Below are 17,791 nucleotides of genomic sequence, written 5' to 3'. Positions count from 1 at the left end.
CAAGATCAAATCTTACGTTCCTTGTATTTATTCATTCAACTCTCCCACAGAGATTTTAAAAAAAAAAAAAAATCCATTCTGCAGCTTCCATAGTGCAATTCTGTTAATGAAGCTGTCGTTTCAACTTTTTAACCTCTAAAACCAGAAATTTAGTTCCTGAATTCTCAGAGTGTTGGATCATCCTGACCTAAATGTCTTGAGTTGAGGAACAAAGCATCACTATATTGGCTAGAGCAGATAAGACAAATTCTCATTGCACATCCTTTTCTTGCTGAGGGAGGCCATACTCATGAAAATATAATATCATTGTAAAAACCTTTTGTTATTGTTTAGTATAATTCTAGGACTGCACTAGAACGGAGCTATTTCGCTGTCAATGTCTTACTGTTTCTCAAGTGCTTAAGTATTTATCCCACCACAAAATGCTGTTGTTTGGTTCTGTGAGTTCCTGTTAGCTTCATTCACAAGATGCAATCAGTGCAATCCTATTTTGTGATGACAGTCATTATCCACTGGACCAGAAATTCTTCCTAGTACTCTTTATTTGACAAAAATGATTATTCAGGATCTTTAACTGCAAGGTTGGTCAGCCCCATACAACACAAATATATTTCTCTGTACTTTACAGTTTTAGTATCAGCAAATGTAGAAGTAAAATATGTAAGTATGAATAATTTTTATGAGAATTTCATGGACCTTGAGAAAATGTCTTACCATGTTTTTCTCTTTAGCTATTTAATTGCAATGTCATAGTAACAGAAAGCAGCATACCCAATTCTGCATGGATGAATAAGCACATTCAATAAAGAAGATTTAACAGAGTAAATCAAACACTGGATTAAACATTTTCTGCATAACAGACCACAAAATGGGCATTCATTTTACCAATAGATCCTCTACATTAGAAACAAATAGAAATGCACACCAACATAATTAAACTGCACATCCTGTGGCCTGATTACAGAATTTCCCTATATTTTGTTAAACTAGGTCTCATCAATTAGAATTGCCAAAACACATTCAAAAATGCTTACTGACAAGACTAAAGGTAGGTTTTTTTAAACATTTGTTTTAAATACATTTGTTTTTCTATGGTTCATGAAATAACTGTCAATCTGATATATTGCAGAGGATTTATACAGCATTTTTAGCAATAACAGTTCAGAAAGACACATGCAAAGATCAGTTTTAAGATTCCACTTTTAGCAGTGCTAAACACTTTTTCTATGAGCAACTTTTCCTACTTTGATTTTAAGCAAAACATCTCTCATAAAAAGATAGGATTTTGCTTTATATCTTTTTATTTGGGATTTTCACATATTCCTGGAACTACTGTGTGGTTAATATCTAACTTTATCAAATACTTTCTGGAAATATAGTAACCTTAGCAAAACCCCATGAACTATGTGAGCGTTTTCATTTTCCCAGGTAGAAACACTGAAGCCCAAGAGAAAACCAGGAAGAATCAGCATTAGAATTACAGAGTTTCTAGTTATCTCAAGGTCAAGTCTCAGATCATTTGATCAAATATTTCTTCCTCCAAAAACAAACAGCAAATACTTCTTATTCACTATGATTAATTTTATTTTTTTAAGTTATTTAGTCTCTTTATCCTGCAGTGACTTCACGTGTGAAATCTCATTATTCATTCCATTATTCACTCAATGGATACAGAACTTAATTCTACTTGAGTACCAGTTTCAATAAGGATCAGCAGCAGGATCGGGCCTATTAGCTGCTTGAAACATCTACTGAATAACCTGATTTATCCCAACTAAATGGCTCATTAGTTCAGGCAGCAAGAAAATGTTTGTGTGTTGCTGAAGTTATGCATGGTTGTCATATAGAGTTTGCTGTTATGCAACTGTCAGTCACTCAAGCATGCACAAACTAAATTGTTCATTAACTACAGAAACAGCCACTCTACATTCAAGCATGTTTATGAAAAAAATAATTTGTTTCCAAATTTATTCTAAACTGCGAGACACCTTTATAGTAACTACTTCTTTGTTACGACTACCTGAATTTTTCTTTCTTGCTGTCACAGCTTGCAGTGGCCAGTCCCAACCGTGCCATAAAACACATTACTTGTGTTTTATTAGTTGCATTAGACCCTAAACTGCAAATTCTCAGTTGTAAGTAGACACTTAATTCCCATGCACGGTATGAATATTCCTTTGATACAATAATCTTGGCCTTGGTAAATCAGTGAACTAAACATATTTTAAGAACCCCATGTAATTAAATCCACATGCTCTACCTAAGGAAGCACTGAAACTAATTTTGAAGTTGCCCTTTTGATTACTAAGATGTGAGTAAATTATAGAATTGTTTAGAAAGATGGGGAAAGAGAATTACATTTCACTCTACTTCTGTAAGCATGCAAGGCAAGAAGTCTATTTTTCTAATCTTTAATTAATGACATTCTGCAAAAATTCTGTAGGTCTCTCGCTGCAGTAAAAACTTTCTTGTACAAAGTGAGCACAGAGGAGAAAAAAGCAGGATCATAGCTTTGATCAGGCTGCCTTGCCCAGTATAACTGGCAGAATATGGGAAGGAGGCTTCGCTACAGCTTCATTAAGGATCGTCTGTGAGTTTTACAGGCTTCCTAAAACTACAGATGTGCAGGATGAAGGAGATGGTCTTTGCAGTAGCCCAAAAGTTCAGTTATTTTTTTTATGCTACAGGCTAATCTTTATTGCTTAAAATAGCTGATGAACCTAGGATGATGACTAATATAAAGCAGTTTTTATTCCTTGTCTCTTAGAGATACGTGGAGGAAAACTTACTTTAGGAATTGGAGACCCAGAGAACTACTGGTAGTAGAATCAGGCGGAATCTTGATTTTCATTGACCTAAACCCATGTTAGTACATTATATGCAATATATGGTGTCAGTTCAGTCTTTTATTTGGTTAAATTGCCTCTCTCAATGCTCTGTAACAGTGACTAAAATAATTTGGTATAGCATGTGAATTATGATTGCTGTATCTTCTTTTGTAGTGGGTGGGTTTTTTGAAGCATTTAGACATGTTTGTAAAACTGCCGTTTACCTGCCTAATTTTCATTCTGCATCTTTTTATTTTCTTGTTAAAATGTGTGTATTTTAGGACTACTGAGATAGAGAAAGAATGGTATAAATTGTTTTTGAAACTAAAATAATAATCTACTTAAGCAAAGGACTAAAACATGTTAAGAAAAAAATAATCAGGAATTTGTGACTGTGTCTTGGGCTTATACACTGTAAATTTTTAAAGGAATGCATTTCAGAAGTTTCCTTCACTTCTCTGGTGGACTGAAATGTGTTCTTTAGTGTATCTAAGAGGTCCTTGAGAAGACATGGTATTTCTGGCAGAAGTTTGCATATCACTTTTTAACACTTCTGTTTCAGACCTTACACTGTATATAGATTACCAGGTCTTCCTATTCAAATGAATAAAAGAACATGCAACTTATCACCATTGTGTCTTTGTTCTGTAAACGAAAACTTAAATGGTTCTTCAAAGTATGAGAACTCACAAATTCAAGATTGGTTAATAAGATGGCAAAGTCAGTTATCTGAGAAAATGCTTTTCTATGCTGACATCAAGATAATTTTGAAGTGTGGGCTATCCACACTGCAGATAAATAGGCATGGGCAGCAGACAGTTCCTGCCTAGCGTCAATGAAGAGGCTGGTATCAAAGCCAAAAATGAGATTTAGAAATACTGTGGACTAATCCAGGGTAAGTTATAAGAGAAAGCAAGCAACAGAACTTAAATTTGCTTGGACATACACAGCTGAACCTTACCTATGCTAGTAAGGACTTAAAATGTAAACTCTCATGAATAGACGCGTTTTGTATATGTATCAAAGTATGTTTGTATAGCTTGATTATGTGTTCTAAGTGATAACTTGGCATTTCAATAATATTATTTTAATAACCCGTCTTCTCTTTCTTTTGCTGAAAGATTACATTGTTAGAACAAAATTTGATATTGATAACATCAATATAAATTGGGAAGAATTACTGAAATTATGCCATTATAAACCACAATGTTACAAAGCAGAGTTTAATGCTTTGTGTCCTAGGAATTCCATTGTTTGTATATTTCAGCATCTAAAAGTCTTGGTCAATTATGACATTTCAGAAATTGCCAGACAAAAGAAACTGACTGAATATACAGGACTGCTATATAAAGTTGTGCAATAAATCAAGCTTAGTAAATATGGACAAGTGTGTCTAATGGTATTCAGTTACTGCCTTATTTCATTTACAATATTACTTGAAGCAGTTTTTATTGCAAAGTAAGGTTTTCAGACTTGCGTTCTCAGGGTTTAGGAAAAATGTACCTTTCCCAACACATCTGGAGACTGTAGCTTATATAAGAAAATAATCTCTTTTCTCTGTAAATACTGCTGTTCTTTTATATGTTGCATTTCTTTTATTCATCTCTTTTGATTTGTTGCCAATTTATGAATATGGATTCTTTAGCCATTAAGGGCATACTCCTACTGCATTACTGTCAACAGAAGTTTTACCACGCAAAGTTCAGCCTCTACATCATGGTCTTTTCTGATTGATTAACAAACAGTAATTACAGTTAAGGGTGTACTATATATTGCTTTAAAAATGAGATAGTAGTAATTATCTCATTTCATTGTATGTGCATATTTAAAAATGTGCCCATACAAATACTGAAAAAAATAGCTATCAGTCTGGGAGAAGGGCAATACAACATTTGAAGGAAAAAAAAACAAACAACCCAACCAACCACGGAGTGGAAGGCTGTAGTTTCTTATTTGAGGAGAATGACAAGTGCAAGATTCTTGAGTATTTTTTTAAACAGTAGTATTCTCCAGTCTTGAAAATCATAAATGACACATGGTTGAAAAGAAAAGAGAAGATAAACCAAGACTTTAAGTTCTGAAACTGATAAAGCTCCCTTAGGAAACTCACCATAAATATTATCATATAATTAAAAGGGTTTAAAGTAGTCCATAAAGCTAAGTGAATTGATGTGTCTCATATGCAATATTTTTACCTAGACTTCACCAGAGAAACCATAAACAAAAGACTATAAAGGCCTCAGATGAAATGAGTTCCTGCAAGCTCGGATTCTTGTGAAGGCACACTTATCACCAAGGACTCAAGCATGAAACTGTATCCAAGAGACACCTAAAAGTTCGGAGTGACTAACAGTGAAGGATCGATTTCCAGGTAAAGCAAGTTATCAGTGGTAACAGTAAGGGAAAAAAATGAAATTAAGTAACTACATTTGAAATCATGTAAGCAGATGAATGAAAACGATAAAGCAAACATTATTCTCACTTTGAGAAAGTCTGTGTCTGAGGTTGAATTTGTCTCTGGGTTCCAAAGCGCTGGGTCTGTCAGTGCTCCACTTAGAGCTCTGTATTAAGAGCAGAGATTTAGTTCAGGCGTTAACAGCTGCGGGGTGAAAATATTATCTGAGGGTATGTACAGCTGGTGGAGGAGCTGTCAGACCCTCTTACTCTATTTCCCTTTGAAAAGGCATATATGAAAATACCTGTCACTTGTAGAAGGGTGATTTTGGGAGAAATTTTAGTTGTAAAAGGGCTGTGACTAAAAAGAAAACCATCAGCTTTTACAGCCACCAGTCTTGTTTGTAAGAAACAGGAATATGTGTGATCACCTCTTATTTTTTGTAGGTATATTTACTAAAGCCATATAGATCAAAGACCTCCTTATTAAGCATTTCCCTCACAAGATTACAGTTAAATAAAATTTTGTATTAAAACTATTCTGTTTAGGATTTTAAAGCCAGAGAGTATCAATAGTGGTCCACTGAAATTCTTAAGAAACTTAAAATGAGCTATTGCTCAGCTTGCCTCACAGAAATGAGAACAGGTCTCATTTTTCCTTCAAAAGTTGTAAACTGGTGCCAGACTGTATGCAGTGATGCTTTTGAGAATTCAGAAAGGACGCTTATGATTCAACATCTATTTTTCATTAATCCAAACATAGTACACTCCATTTAAATGCTAGCTTTTCTTGTGCAGAAAATAAGACATCCACATTGTACTTATTAAACTTTAATTAAACTGTATATGTCTAGGAAAAGAATGTTCCTACTGTAAACATTATGTGGGTCAGCTATATTAAAGTATTTAATATTTTTTATAAGATGTTTGCATTTTAATGTGTTTTCAGGGGACGATGCAGTTAGGCATTGTAGCATATCTGAAACCCGAATTTCAGCGCAATTACCTTGATAACAGGGTGTTCTCCGTCTGTGCGTTCTTAGAGTGATAATGTATAAAATGAAAACAATAGGTGGTCAAATCTGGTTGTAGTCCAAGTGAGAATTTTAGGTTTGACTGTAACAACTCAGAATGCATAGTACTAATTAAAAGACTTTTTGTTTGTTTTATTCAGCATCATCTTTCTAGGGTAAGGTCTAGGCTTGGTGGTTGTCAGTCTTAGCAGATGTTTACCTCATAGATCCACACAATACATACAGTACAGTTCTTTGAGAAGTTAATTTCTCCAATAGCAGAATTGCTTATTGTTCCCCAACATCTGATAACTCCTAGAACTATAACCATCTCTCAGCAGTTTTGCATCACAGACTCCCTAAGGGAGGAAGGAAGACTTTGAGCCATTATACTTTGCTTCTGCTGTGTGCCTAAAACGACTCGGAAACTCTAAAGCAGAACTAATGGGAACACAATATTCACTCCCCTTTTTTGTATCTACTTAGGGCCTTATGAGTGGCACTACCTCCTCTGTTTGATTAAATAAAAGGAAAGAGTAGGCTATAGCTCCTCATATTCTGAGGGTGCTGTATGAATATTAATCTATATAGCTTAGATAGACCCTTGTATGGACCCTTCAGTTAAGCCAGAAGAGACAGAATTTTTTCCCCCACTGCAGAAGAATGCTATGCTGCTGTAAATGTTGAGGCAGATTATTAGGAAGATTTGCAAGAATAACTACTTAAAATGGTCACATTCATTTTAAAGAAAAGAAATATAATTGGTATTTGCATAGAAGAAAATGGATGAATTTAAATTTTAGTTGATTATAATTATTGTCATCATAATCATCATCATTATCTTTGTATGTCTAAATGACTGATTCAAAGAAGAATTTTAACACATTTCACATGTCAGTGCAATTCTTTTCTGTTCTGTGCTTTAGTGCTTGGGGTTTTTCATTTGCTTTTTTCAGTCTGAACTTTTCATTGAAGCTATTGTAATCTTTTTAAAAGGTGGAAAAATGTCTCAAAAGAAGTCAAATCTAGAAGTATTACATATGTACCTTTTTTTTAATAAATATAATCCAATTTTTCAGAAAAACTGATACATAGATACTGTGAGATGGCACTTCAAAATGTTCTTAAGAAAGAGATTCTGAATAATAAGATTGTACCTGGCTCTGAACTGTGTGACCAGGTAAGGGATGTTAAACAGTAAGAGTTACATATAAAGCAGTAAGTGAACTAACTGAAGTGGTGGTGACTCATGCGAAGATATCATTCAGAAAGTCCGATGATAAATTGGAACTGCACATAGATATTGCTTTACTAAAGATTTTCAAAGTTACTAATAATCGTTTATATTTCAATACTATGTATATTGATACAGCTGATATTTAATGATATATTCTATGTTATTATTGCTTCAGTAAAAAGCGTGCATTGTACTAGTAAATCTATAATGTGTGTTTCTCAGTATTGACAATTCTGAAGATTTCAGATCCACAAAATCTGTTGGTGAAAGCAGTTTCTTCTTCACTGAGTTTATATATCACATCAAAACAGGAATGAACAATCAAGACTACAAAGGCCTTATACTGTGCATAGCAAAATAACTAAAAGTTTTGTAATTCCTATTTCCCTGATAACTTTGAAATTACTATGAAAATCATGCATTTGCAACAGAGAAATCATCATAGTTGGTTTGATAGCTACAGTTCCTGATACCTGGCATCTTTGAAAAGCAGGACTTGGTTTTCCAGAACTTCATCTTTAGTGTTAATTCATTTTATTTGGTTCCTTTACTCTCTAAACTTTTAACATAAACTATTCCTAACATGAAGAGAAAAAACCTCTTCTGAACTAAAATTTATCTCCCTGGCACAAAGTAGATCCGCAGTGTGATTCTCCCTGTTCTTACATGGCTGCAGTGTTAGCCCTGTGTAAGTGTGCAAGCTGGAAAGCTAGCATTTGACTTTATGCTGTCTGGTACAAGGCATAAAGTGTGGCGTGGCAAATACGTTTTTATTATCAAGAATTTAAGCCTCCGTTATGCAATTTTTTATGTACTGTGCACATCTTTCTCGGGTGGTCTTAAAAGGCTGTAAGTAAACAATGAAATCGGATGCATTATTAAATAATGCTAAACAGTACATTAATGGCAAGAGAGTACTGTTATGTGGAAAAGGAAGAAGAAAAAGAAAGACTGAAGTCAGCAAAACCAAGCTCCAAAACAATGCTTTTCAGACTTCCATTAAATAATGGCTACTATGGGTAGCCTCTTCTATAAGGACTAGTAAGCCAAGTGTTAAAATCTTATTTCTGACCAGGGTTACTGTGACTTGTGAAGACAATTGCTCCCTGCAATCTTGCAGATGGCAGAGTTTCCTGATAGTCTGTTTTCAGATGGTTTCCTGCATGACACGGAATTCCATAAATAGGAATAGGGAAGATATATTCTGGCGGATGCCTTATTTGTCTCTGTTAAATTAAATTATGGTGTATTCTTTCTTACTAGGATGAAGTATGTTCATGCCACTGCACAGAAAGCACTAGCAACTTTTACAAAACATGCTTTGAGCTGTAAATAATCACAGAATAGATGACACTGTCCAAGATATGGACTGAGTAAGAGATAACCTGTTGTAAGGATCTCCCTGAACTGCCTGCTATTAGAAAGACTGACAATTGATGAGCTGCAGCACCTCTGGCCAAAAGACAGGCTTTTTAAGTTTTGAGAGCCTTCTGTTTCCTTACTGTGTCCAGGAATTTGAATTTTTAACATATACTTTGTATGTAAAAGGACTGAACTCCAAGACACTGAATTCAAATAAGTTTCTCTTAATGAAAAATATCTAGCAAACCCAGAATTCCTGGCTAACTTCATGCACTGAAGCGACAACAATATGTTCAGTCAACATTAATTATTAAAATAGCAAAGAATGATGGTTTCTGAAGCTTATTCTTGCTCTATCGCTTCTACGGAAAAACATTTTTTTGTTTCTCAGTTTTCTTTCATTCTTTTGCTTATATCCTTGGAGATTAAACAATATCTAAAATATAAAAGAACTCGCAGTCCAAAAATATTATTTTGTATTTAAAACTATATCCTACATTTACATTTTAAGAAAAAATAAATTTAAATTCCAAGGTCTATGTTAAGCTATGCTCTATTCTAAATTTACAAGACTTTGCAAAAAAAATATGGAAGATCTTGTCATAGTATATTTAAAATAATGATGGGTATAATTTAATCAAATGGTAACATATTTCTCTAGAAAAAAATTCTGACAAAAATTATTTGCTTTACAGTCTTCCTTTGTGCAAAATACCCTAAAATTCATGCCATAATACTAAAGAAAAATATCAGTAGTGGTCTCATAGGGTTTCAGCATTATAAATATGGGTAAGGATAATTTTTCAAAACTCAAGCTACAGGAGCGTTATGTGTTAAATGATCACGGGTATTTCAACCTGTACTTTTAACTTGAGGCCTGACCATCCTTATGCCTCCACAATTCATCGGTAATTCCATGAGAAAGTTAATGAAGTTCAAGTATATAAACCCAGTTTTATGTAAGATCACATATTTCTTTGTAGGTTATCAGTGTATGTCACATCAGCCTTGACGTGGAAGTAAGAAAAGAGGGAAAAAAGTAGAGAACGTCAATAATGTCTCCTGAAGATGAAGACAGATACTGTTATTTTTCATGTGACTGTTTCTCACTTCATCCAAAAACCCACAGAATGTACTGAAAATGATTTTGAGGCACAGAAGACTGGTCAGGTTAAAACCAAAACCTACTCTTAAATATTTGATTCTGATCCCACTCTACTCCTTTGACTGAGATTCAGAGACACTTGATTATACAATAGATTCAGTGTCTCCAGGACATGCTTCTTTAACAGTGGTGAAATAGTAGAATGAGTCCCTGATGAGGCCTTTCCTTCTGCTTCCTATAAAGCACTATAGAATATACTGTAGATAGTTTCACAAAATAGTTACTTTTATTCAAAAAAGCATTAGGTTCATTGCGGTTTCTTTCAGCCTCCTTCAGAGCTGTGAAATAAGTATGGCCAAGAGCTAACAGACAGTGGCAGTAAGGCTTCAGGACCAGGCTCACTCCTTTGGGAGTTGAAAAATAGATGAGAAATCTGAGGGAAAGGCTTTTGCAAAATCTGTGTGAAATCAAGAGCCGGTAGTTGTACAGATAACTGGCCTTTAACCTCCCTATAGATCCCAGACTGTCTTCTAAAGAGTTATTTTCTAAGTAAGTGGGAGGTAGAACATTTTGGTCTTCATCAACTGCAAACAGTATTCCAAATGAAAGTATTTACAAATTTGTTAAGTTGTATTCCAAATGAAATGTCTCTAACCTTGTCAGGCTTGTGGTTTAGGGATCAAAGCGTCAAAATGGCATGTGCTGCCTCAACCAGTATGGACCAGTTCCACTGATTTTCACTCAAAACTCTGGACTGATTTCAATCAGAAATGGCACCATAGACTGATATTAACGTATGGCTTTCAGAAGAAATGCAGTATTTTAAAAGACAGTATCATAAAACTGATGTACAATGAAGAATACCCCTTGATGCCAATTTCTGTCAATAAGATTTCTGTAATTTGAAGACAGTAAAACATTGAAATGTCTAGAAGCATCTGAGGCAAAAATACCATTCAATTCACTTCCATGGAAACAGAAGCAGGACCAAATTCCAAATACTAAAATATTATCTGTGTCATTAAGTATTTAAATCTTTATTATTTCATTACTGGTTTAGATATATAAATATATCTATGGAATTTTAAAATATGGTAATTTCTTAATATTTACTCTCACGTTTCTGAAAGATACGTAATCCTGAATGATGTAAATCAATTATCCCCGTATGTGTGAAATGCTGTAACAAGATCAATGAGACCTGAACACAAGGAGGCATCTTAGGATAACAGCTGCAGAGGCATGCATTCTCAGGGAAAAAAACAAACAAATGAATACACACAGCTCACCCTTATGTTTCTCCCTCCCCCATATAAACTCCCTGCCATTATCCTTTCCAATTGTTAAGTGCATAAAAAGAAAAACAAATATGAACAGGTAGCAGTCCATATATCAGTACGGGCAAAGTACAATAAATGGTCACTCGTGGAGCCAAGGTAGAATGAATGCTTTGCATTCAGTTTTGAAATTTGTTTTTGATGGGACTTAATGGTCGGAGTATACTTACAACCAAATGCTGTCTATTTAATGGCTGTATAGAAAACTGCAACTATGTATCTTTACTGTCTAAAATACATATTGGATTTACAGATGAGCTCAAGATGATTACTTTCACAATATTAATAATTCTGCCAATTGGATTTCCACAAAGTAGTTTCAATAAAATACTAAAAATAATTATTCAATAAATCAATTACACTTCTGACTGAGTCTGGATAGCTATAAATTGTTTTCTCATTGATAAAATTCTGTTTATGAAAACCTATTTTCATGGAAATGACACTTTAAGATTTTTATTGGAAAATGCTTTGCAGTTAAACAGAAGATATGAGAATTAATGAAAGGTCCACATGAGCCTTATATGTTTAAATAAGAAAAAAAGATTACTTTTTTATTGTTGCTTGAAATAGAATGTAATGTCTGTTTAAAAACACCAAAAAATGTAAAGGAAAATTAAATACCTTCTTATCCCACTAGATGGTGGTGCCTTCAGATTAGGGCCGAGGTGCTCAAACAGACAGTACAGGAAAACTTCTGCTTTCTTTAGCTGACCTGCAAATACAGAGAGTGAGAGATGAGGTTAATCTTGCTCCTCTGGGGATATTAAGAGGCATTCAGGTATAATGACTTACTGAATATATTTGAGTACATAGTATTGTGTTCATAGTAGTTTGCTATCAAGTGTGTTTTAACTTCAATACACATCGAATAGTATTAATTTTTCTACCTGAAGAAGGTGTAAACAATATTGAACCTTAATGATGATTGTACCTGTAATACAGCCTTATTATGTTAAAGTCCTGGCTTTGCAATTTTCCTGCCCTCTATCCTCAATCAAAATCAAAATTACAGTAGCGAATCATTAGCAACAACTGCACCTTGTGTTCATATATTTCATTGAAACGATCTTAAAAGTATTACATTTTATGCAACACACGTACTCCTCGCTATAAGGAGAAAGGTATTTACACATCATTTAGACAAAAAGTGACAGTGTCTAAGCATCGAAGGGTACATCTCTTCAGTTATGAGTCAAGCAAAATTTTAACAAATGGTACAAGTAGATGGGACCTTGTTTGGGAGGTATTATTGGGCTTTAATTTTCTCAGGTTCTTATAGTAAATGGTCAAATCCTTCATGCCTCAAGTAAACCTTGAACTGTTGTGTTCAGCGCAGGTTCTGTGAACTGGAGAGCTTGTCTCAAAGGCCGTGTCTGTTGAGGAATGTCCCAAGAGCCGGCTCAAATCACATGCAACTGTTGTGCAGGGAGGAAGCCTCCAGATGCAGACTCGCACAGAGCTGGGACATGACGTTAGAGCATACAAAGAATTAAATGTACAAGCCTTGCCAGAGAGCTGGCCAGCCGTCAGTCATGCCCAGCCAGGTGGTCCGAAGCGAGTCTGCAGTTCCCCGGGTGCGTGGGAAGCCACGCGGGCAAGCTGCGGAATGCACGTGGTTGCTCCAGAGACCGCTCGCTCAGATTTGAGTAAAGGTAGTCAGTGATCAGTTGAAAGCAATTTGTGAGACTTGCTCTGAAAAGAATAAAATCATTCTGAATTGGTTTAATTTTGCTTAAGTATTGTGAGGTATGTTGATAGTATGACAAATTTAAGATTAAAATTAAAAGCTGTTTTATGGATGAAGAACTCCAATAAGCCCTAGTATCAGACTTTCCAATTGTTCTTTTTAAAGGTAGTGTGAAGGTACAGAGAAGTCAAAGATGTCCAGAAGCATCTTGGAAAAGATTGCATTAATCAACAATCCCAGAGCTTTATTGTAGTGGACTACATTAATTAATTAAAATTTAGAAAATTAATTTAACAAAATATAAAACCCATAGATTACTGTTGCTCAGTGTTGTTTTACTTCACATCACCCTGCTCCCAGGTGATCACCCAATTTACAATACCTCGAGTCATTTAAATAATAACCCTTTTCCTGGCACAGTCTGACTGATGTTAGTTTGCTCTGTGTTCCTTTCCATTTACTCTATTCCTCCTGTTCTACTCTTGCACTTTCCGATTCCCATGTTTGCAACATCTACACAGTTTTCCCTTTCCTTTGCAAGTAACGTACATCAGTCTGAGTATCATCAAAGTGTTGAGATAAGTCAAATTAGTATGAGTTCCAAGAAAAGATTACAGACCAAACAGTCCAGATACCTCCATGTAAGAACATCACAGCCAAAAAAGGCCTAATCTGCAACTTTTCAATGAGCCCCAAGCAGGGGAATTCCCTTGTATATGCAGAGGACTGAAGCAGAAGACTGGATACAGAAATGGGTATGGATGCTTGGTTCTTCTGTAGAGTGCTAATTATTTTGCATGTTAGAATCTTCCCTGACTGGATGAGGGAGAGAAGATCTGCTCTTACTTTCTCTAGAAAGGTGGGTCGGATTTTCTGAAAGCCCAAAGCAGCAAAATTCACTCCAATCATTGTAGCTCACTATCATTAGGGGTTGAAATGCAGCATCTGACAAGAGTGCAAGTTCCTTTATTTGATCTCTTTGACTGTACCAGTCTAACTGCCAATCACAGGAAATACCTCTAATAACTCTTCCTTTTACTTAATAAGGAATACCACATCTTTAAAACATTAGAAACAGATGTCACTGCATTACTTCACTGCTGATGTATGTAATAGAAATGACACACTAATTAATTTAATGCAGTATAAATGTACTGATTATTTATCATGGCTGACAATAAAATTATGAAAACATTCAATTACAATCAGTGGTAATTCATTATTTATTGATTCTGCATTATGCACACATTAATACAATACATTTAATTACATAAGAGAAGGGATCATTTTTCTATTGATACTCAGACATTTAGATTCATCAGTTTTATTTAACATTCTTGATGTTTAGGTGGGAAGTTTTAATCCAGAACTCAAAAAAACCCTCTACTGAAATGTCAGAAATAAATTGAATATAAGTGTCAAGTACTAGTGTGCCTAGAAGAATGTGGGCAATAAGAATGACATACTAATTTCAGCCTCTTCTTTTTCTCACATCAGTGGCCTACATTTGTTAATATGATCATGGTTACTCTTTCCCAAGTAAACCAAGGCATTAAACATTAAACTAGCAAAAAATTAGTAATGTGTTTTCTTCCTTTTCAAGCCTTTACCTTGAACTAGAAGTTTCAGTGTTTTGCATGCTCCTGATGTACACTCAAAGATCACTAGGGTAAATTAAGAGCTTTAGACTGGGCCCTGAGTAATTTTTTTGTTAAAGACTAGTAGAGTATCATTGTCACTAGGACTCCAGTCAGGCTGGAACTTAGAAAAAATGGTGGTTTATTTTGTTATGACTAGGGGGCATTGTAAATGCATCTTTCAGTTCTTTTTTCATCATTTTGGGCCCACTGTTACCTCTGACCCTCATAAATCTATGTTCACATTTATCACTCCCATTTATTTTAGTGAGGATTCAAGTTCTTCACTAAAAACTAGCATTTTCTCCTACAATCTACTCACATTGGCCATACCTATATCAAGCCTATAGAAAAATTTCTTAATACTAAAAAAATAATAATAAAAAACCCACCGGGAATCTTTACATTGCAATATCTATGGAATTCCCTTTTTTATTGTCCTGTCTCATGTTTGGCTACAGTAGACTGAGATAAAACACAAACATCACTACTGAGCCTTCCAGTCTTCTAGAAACAAAATTATTATTATTTTTAATTCCCTACTGCTTCACTTAAAAAGCCGTCATTATTTTTTATCACTGTCTCCTCCTAGTCAATTGTGTCACCCATCATTTTCTCTAGAGGATCCCTGTGAGCCAGTAGCCACATTTATGCCAGCTGGCAATAAGTAATTTCCAGAACACTGTTGACTGGCCCTATCAGGAATGACTGGGGCTTTCCTCTCTTCTCCTGTGTCAGAAAAGAGCTCTTTCACATTTCACTCCAATGGGGCATATGTAACGATGATAAAAACAAACACAAACAAATATAACAGAACCATTGCTTGACATCTTGCCATACAAACACAGCTATAGGACTAATATACAATACACCAGGATTTCTGTAGCTGACAGTGTTAAGAAAACAGAGTATTTTGCATACCAGTCCAAAAGGAACAAAAATATTGAAACTTTAATTTTAAATAAATATTCTAAAATACTTATTTCAGCTATAGGGAAGCTTACTAGTTTGTACACATTCAAATTACATACTGCTGGACTCCATTCAAATAAACCATCTGGATACTTTGTAACTGACAAGATATTACTGTATGATTGTTAGGCGTTAGTAACTTTGCCTTGTCTTAAATAAAATTACAGAGAAATAATAATATTTATTGATATAGTTGATTTGTATATGCTTAGTTGAACTGGACAGCTGCCGGGTATTAATTCTCAAACCTTGAGCATTTTCTTAGTTTAAGAGCAGTTCTTCTCTCCATGGATAGTCACCTCTCAAGGGTACTGTTTTTACTACAGCCTTTATGATTTTATATTGCTTCATGCCACTCCAACTTGCTGGGTGTTGATGCGCAAGGCTTCCTCTGGCCTTGCAAAAATTCAGTTTTATTTAGAAATATGTTTAGCTTATGGAAGACATTAAAGTCAAAAAGGAAAAAGAATTCTCACAGTGGAATTTGATTGTCACATTAATCTCAAAGCAAAAAATGTCTTTAAAAGGACAAAGTCAATGAGAAATGTTTAAATCTGATTTATTACATCTCCTAATAGCAATTATGTCCAGAAAATGAACCCCAAAAGTTTCTATTCGAAGTTAGTTATTTGTTATTTCTATCATTTCCAGATATATAAAAATCTGATGAGTTTAGGGCTTGATTGTATTAAACAGTTTGCTGAAGTAAATACCCCCTGCCCCACAGAGCTTCCAATCTAAGGTTCTGATAACAAAAAGATGTATGAATTAGTTAGGAAATATGAGCATTCCTACTGAAAGGTATTCATTTAAACCTAGCTTACCTGAAAATTCTGCTGTAGTTTTAGGTAGCTAGAGCAGGGGCCTAAAACAAGTGGCTAGTCTTCTGAGAACACACATAAAATCAATGGAGAGAAAGTGAGGTTCCTCGAGAGTGTAATTTAGATCATTTAAGTTAACAAATATAGCAATTTAGTTAGCGTACAGTCATCTCCCTTCCTCTAAAACTTTATTACTCATAATGCAAAAATATTAAACCTTGCAAGAAAGGTGCCTAAATAAGCAAGCTTAACAAAAGGAAGAAGATGGCATACACAAGCACTGCCATCATGGAAACTGCTGAAATGCTCTGTTGCTTTTGCTTCTTTGGCATCCCCCTGAAAAGTTTTGTTCATATTTTTCTGCTTGCTTTGTTTATTGAATGCTTTAGGAGGAAGCTTAACAAAAAAAAGGGGAGGGTGTGTGTGATGAAAAAGTTAAAGGACTAGGAAAGAAGAGCTGAAAGATAGAAAAACGTAGAAACAAATAGGAAAGAAGGATGTTGATACAAAGGAAGAAAGGGAAGAGGCTGAAATAAGATGCATAATGTAAGTACACTGGGAGAAGGTAAGAAGCAATTAACCAACCTAGCCAACGTCCTGGCTGCTGTTGGGTGTGTATCTGTCAGACTCGACTCCTTTATATCAAATTTGTCTAACCACCTTTCGGGTCCACTTGTTCAGGGAGAAGGGACACGCAAAGCTTAACGGTTCTTGTGTGAACTGACCTGGTCCAGGTGAAGGAGACACACGATCTGTCTGGTTCCTAGGACTGCTGGGTTTTACTTGTGTGCAACTGAATCAAAGTACCATATGGTGCTTCTGGAGGCTGCCCGACAGTCAGGCGTGAGGAGAGCACCGATGCCATTGTATCTAAAACACAATTGATGCCTCACTTGAATCTGGAAATTTCAAGCAATTACACGCAAGACCTCCCGAGAAGAGACGTTGCCTCCCGTGACTGATCACCCGCTCCCCGTCTCCCCCCACCTCCCTCCGTCCTGCCCGCGCAGCGCCCGCTCCCTTCTCCTGAGGGACCGAGTTTGCTTCAGACCCGACTCCCGACCCGCTGCCGCTGCCTCCACCGCCTCCTCACAGCGAACAGTAACCCCGCGGCGGCGGTTTCTCAGGCAGTAAGTGGAAAGTCGGGTGCACTGTTTATCTAACGGAGACGCGCACTGCTACCCTCTCCCCACGCCCCATCTCTCCCGATTTCTTTCAGCTGTGGCGGGGCACAGGTGTTTTAACTCTCGGGAACGTACCAGAGCGCATCGACGGATGAAACTACCTGGGAAAAGAGGGGGGGCACGGGCCGGCCCCCAGCTTTGCCCTCCTCTCCCTCAGCGCACCGGAGCAGCGCCCGCGAGATCCCCTCACGGCCCAGGGAGAACCGCCTGA

General features: G+C 35.8%; 1 protein-coding gene across 1 annotated transcript in view; it reads right to left on the bottom strand.

The window, feature by feature from the left end:
* Positions 1 to 17,706, bottom strand: part of CHM (CHM, Rab escort protein 1) — an 86,049-nt gene extending 68,343 nt beyond the window's left edge. Inside the window, exons 1-3 of the mRNA XM_026848626.1 lie at positions 17,656 to 17,706; positions 17,122 to 17,266; positions 11,901 to 11,991 (exon numbers count right to left, since the gene is read on the bottom strand). The gene's annotated coding sequence lies outside the window, so the exon portion shown is untranslated. The remainder of the gene's footprint in view (positions 1 to 11,900; positions 11,992 to 17,121; positions 17,267 to 17,655) is intronic.
* Positions 17,707 to 17,791: the final 85 nt, after the last annotated feature.

Source organism: Athene cunicularia, assembly GCF_003259725.1.
Source record: "Athene cunicularia isolate RWA chromosome 4 unlocalized genomic scaffold, athCun1 chr4_part3, whole genome shotgun sequence".
NCBI lineage: Eukaryota > Metazoa > Chordata > Aves > Strigiformes > Strigidae > Athene > Athene cunicularia.
Note: the sequence above shows the minus strand (reverse complement) of the source record. Positions and strands in the feature narration are given on the sequence as shown.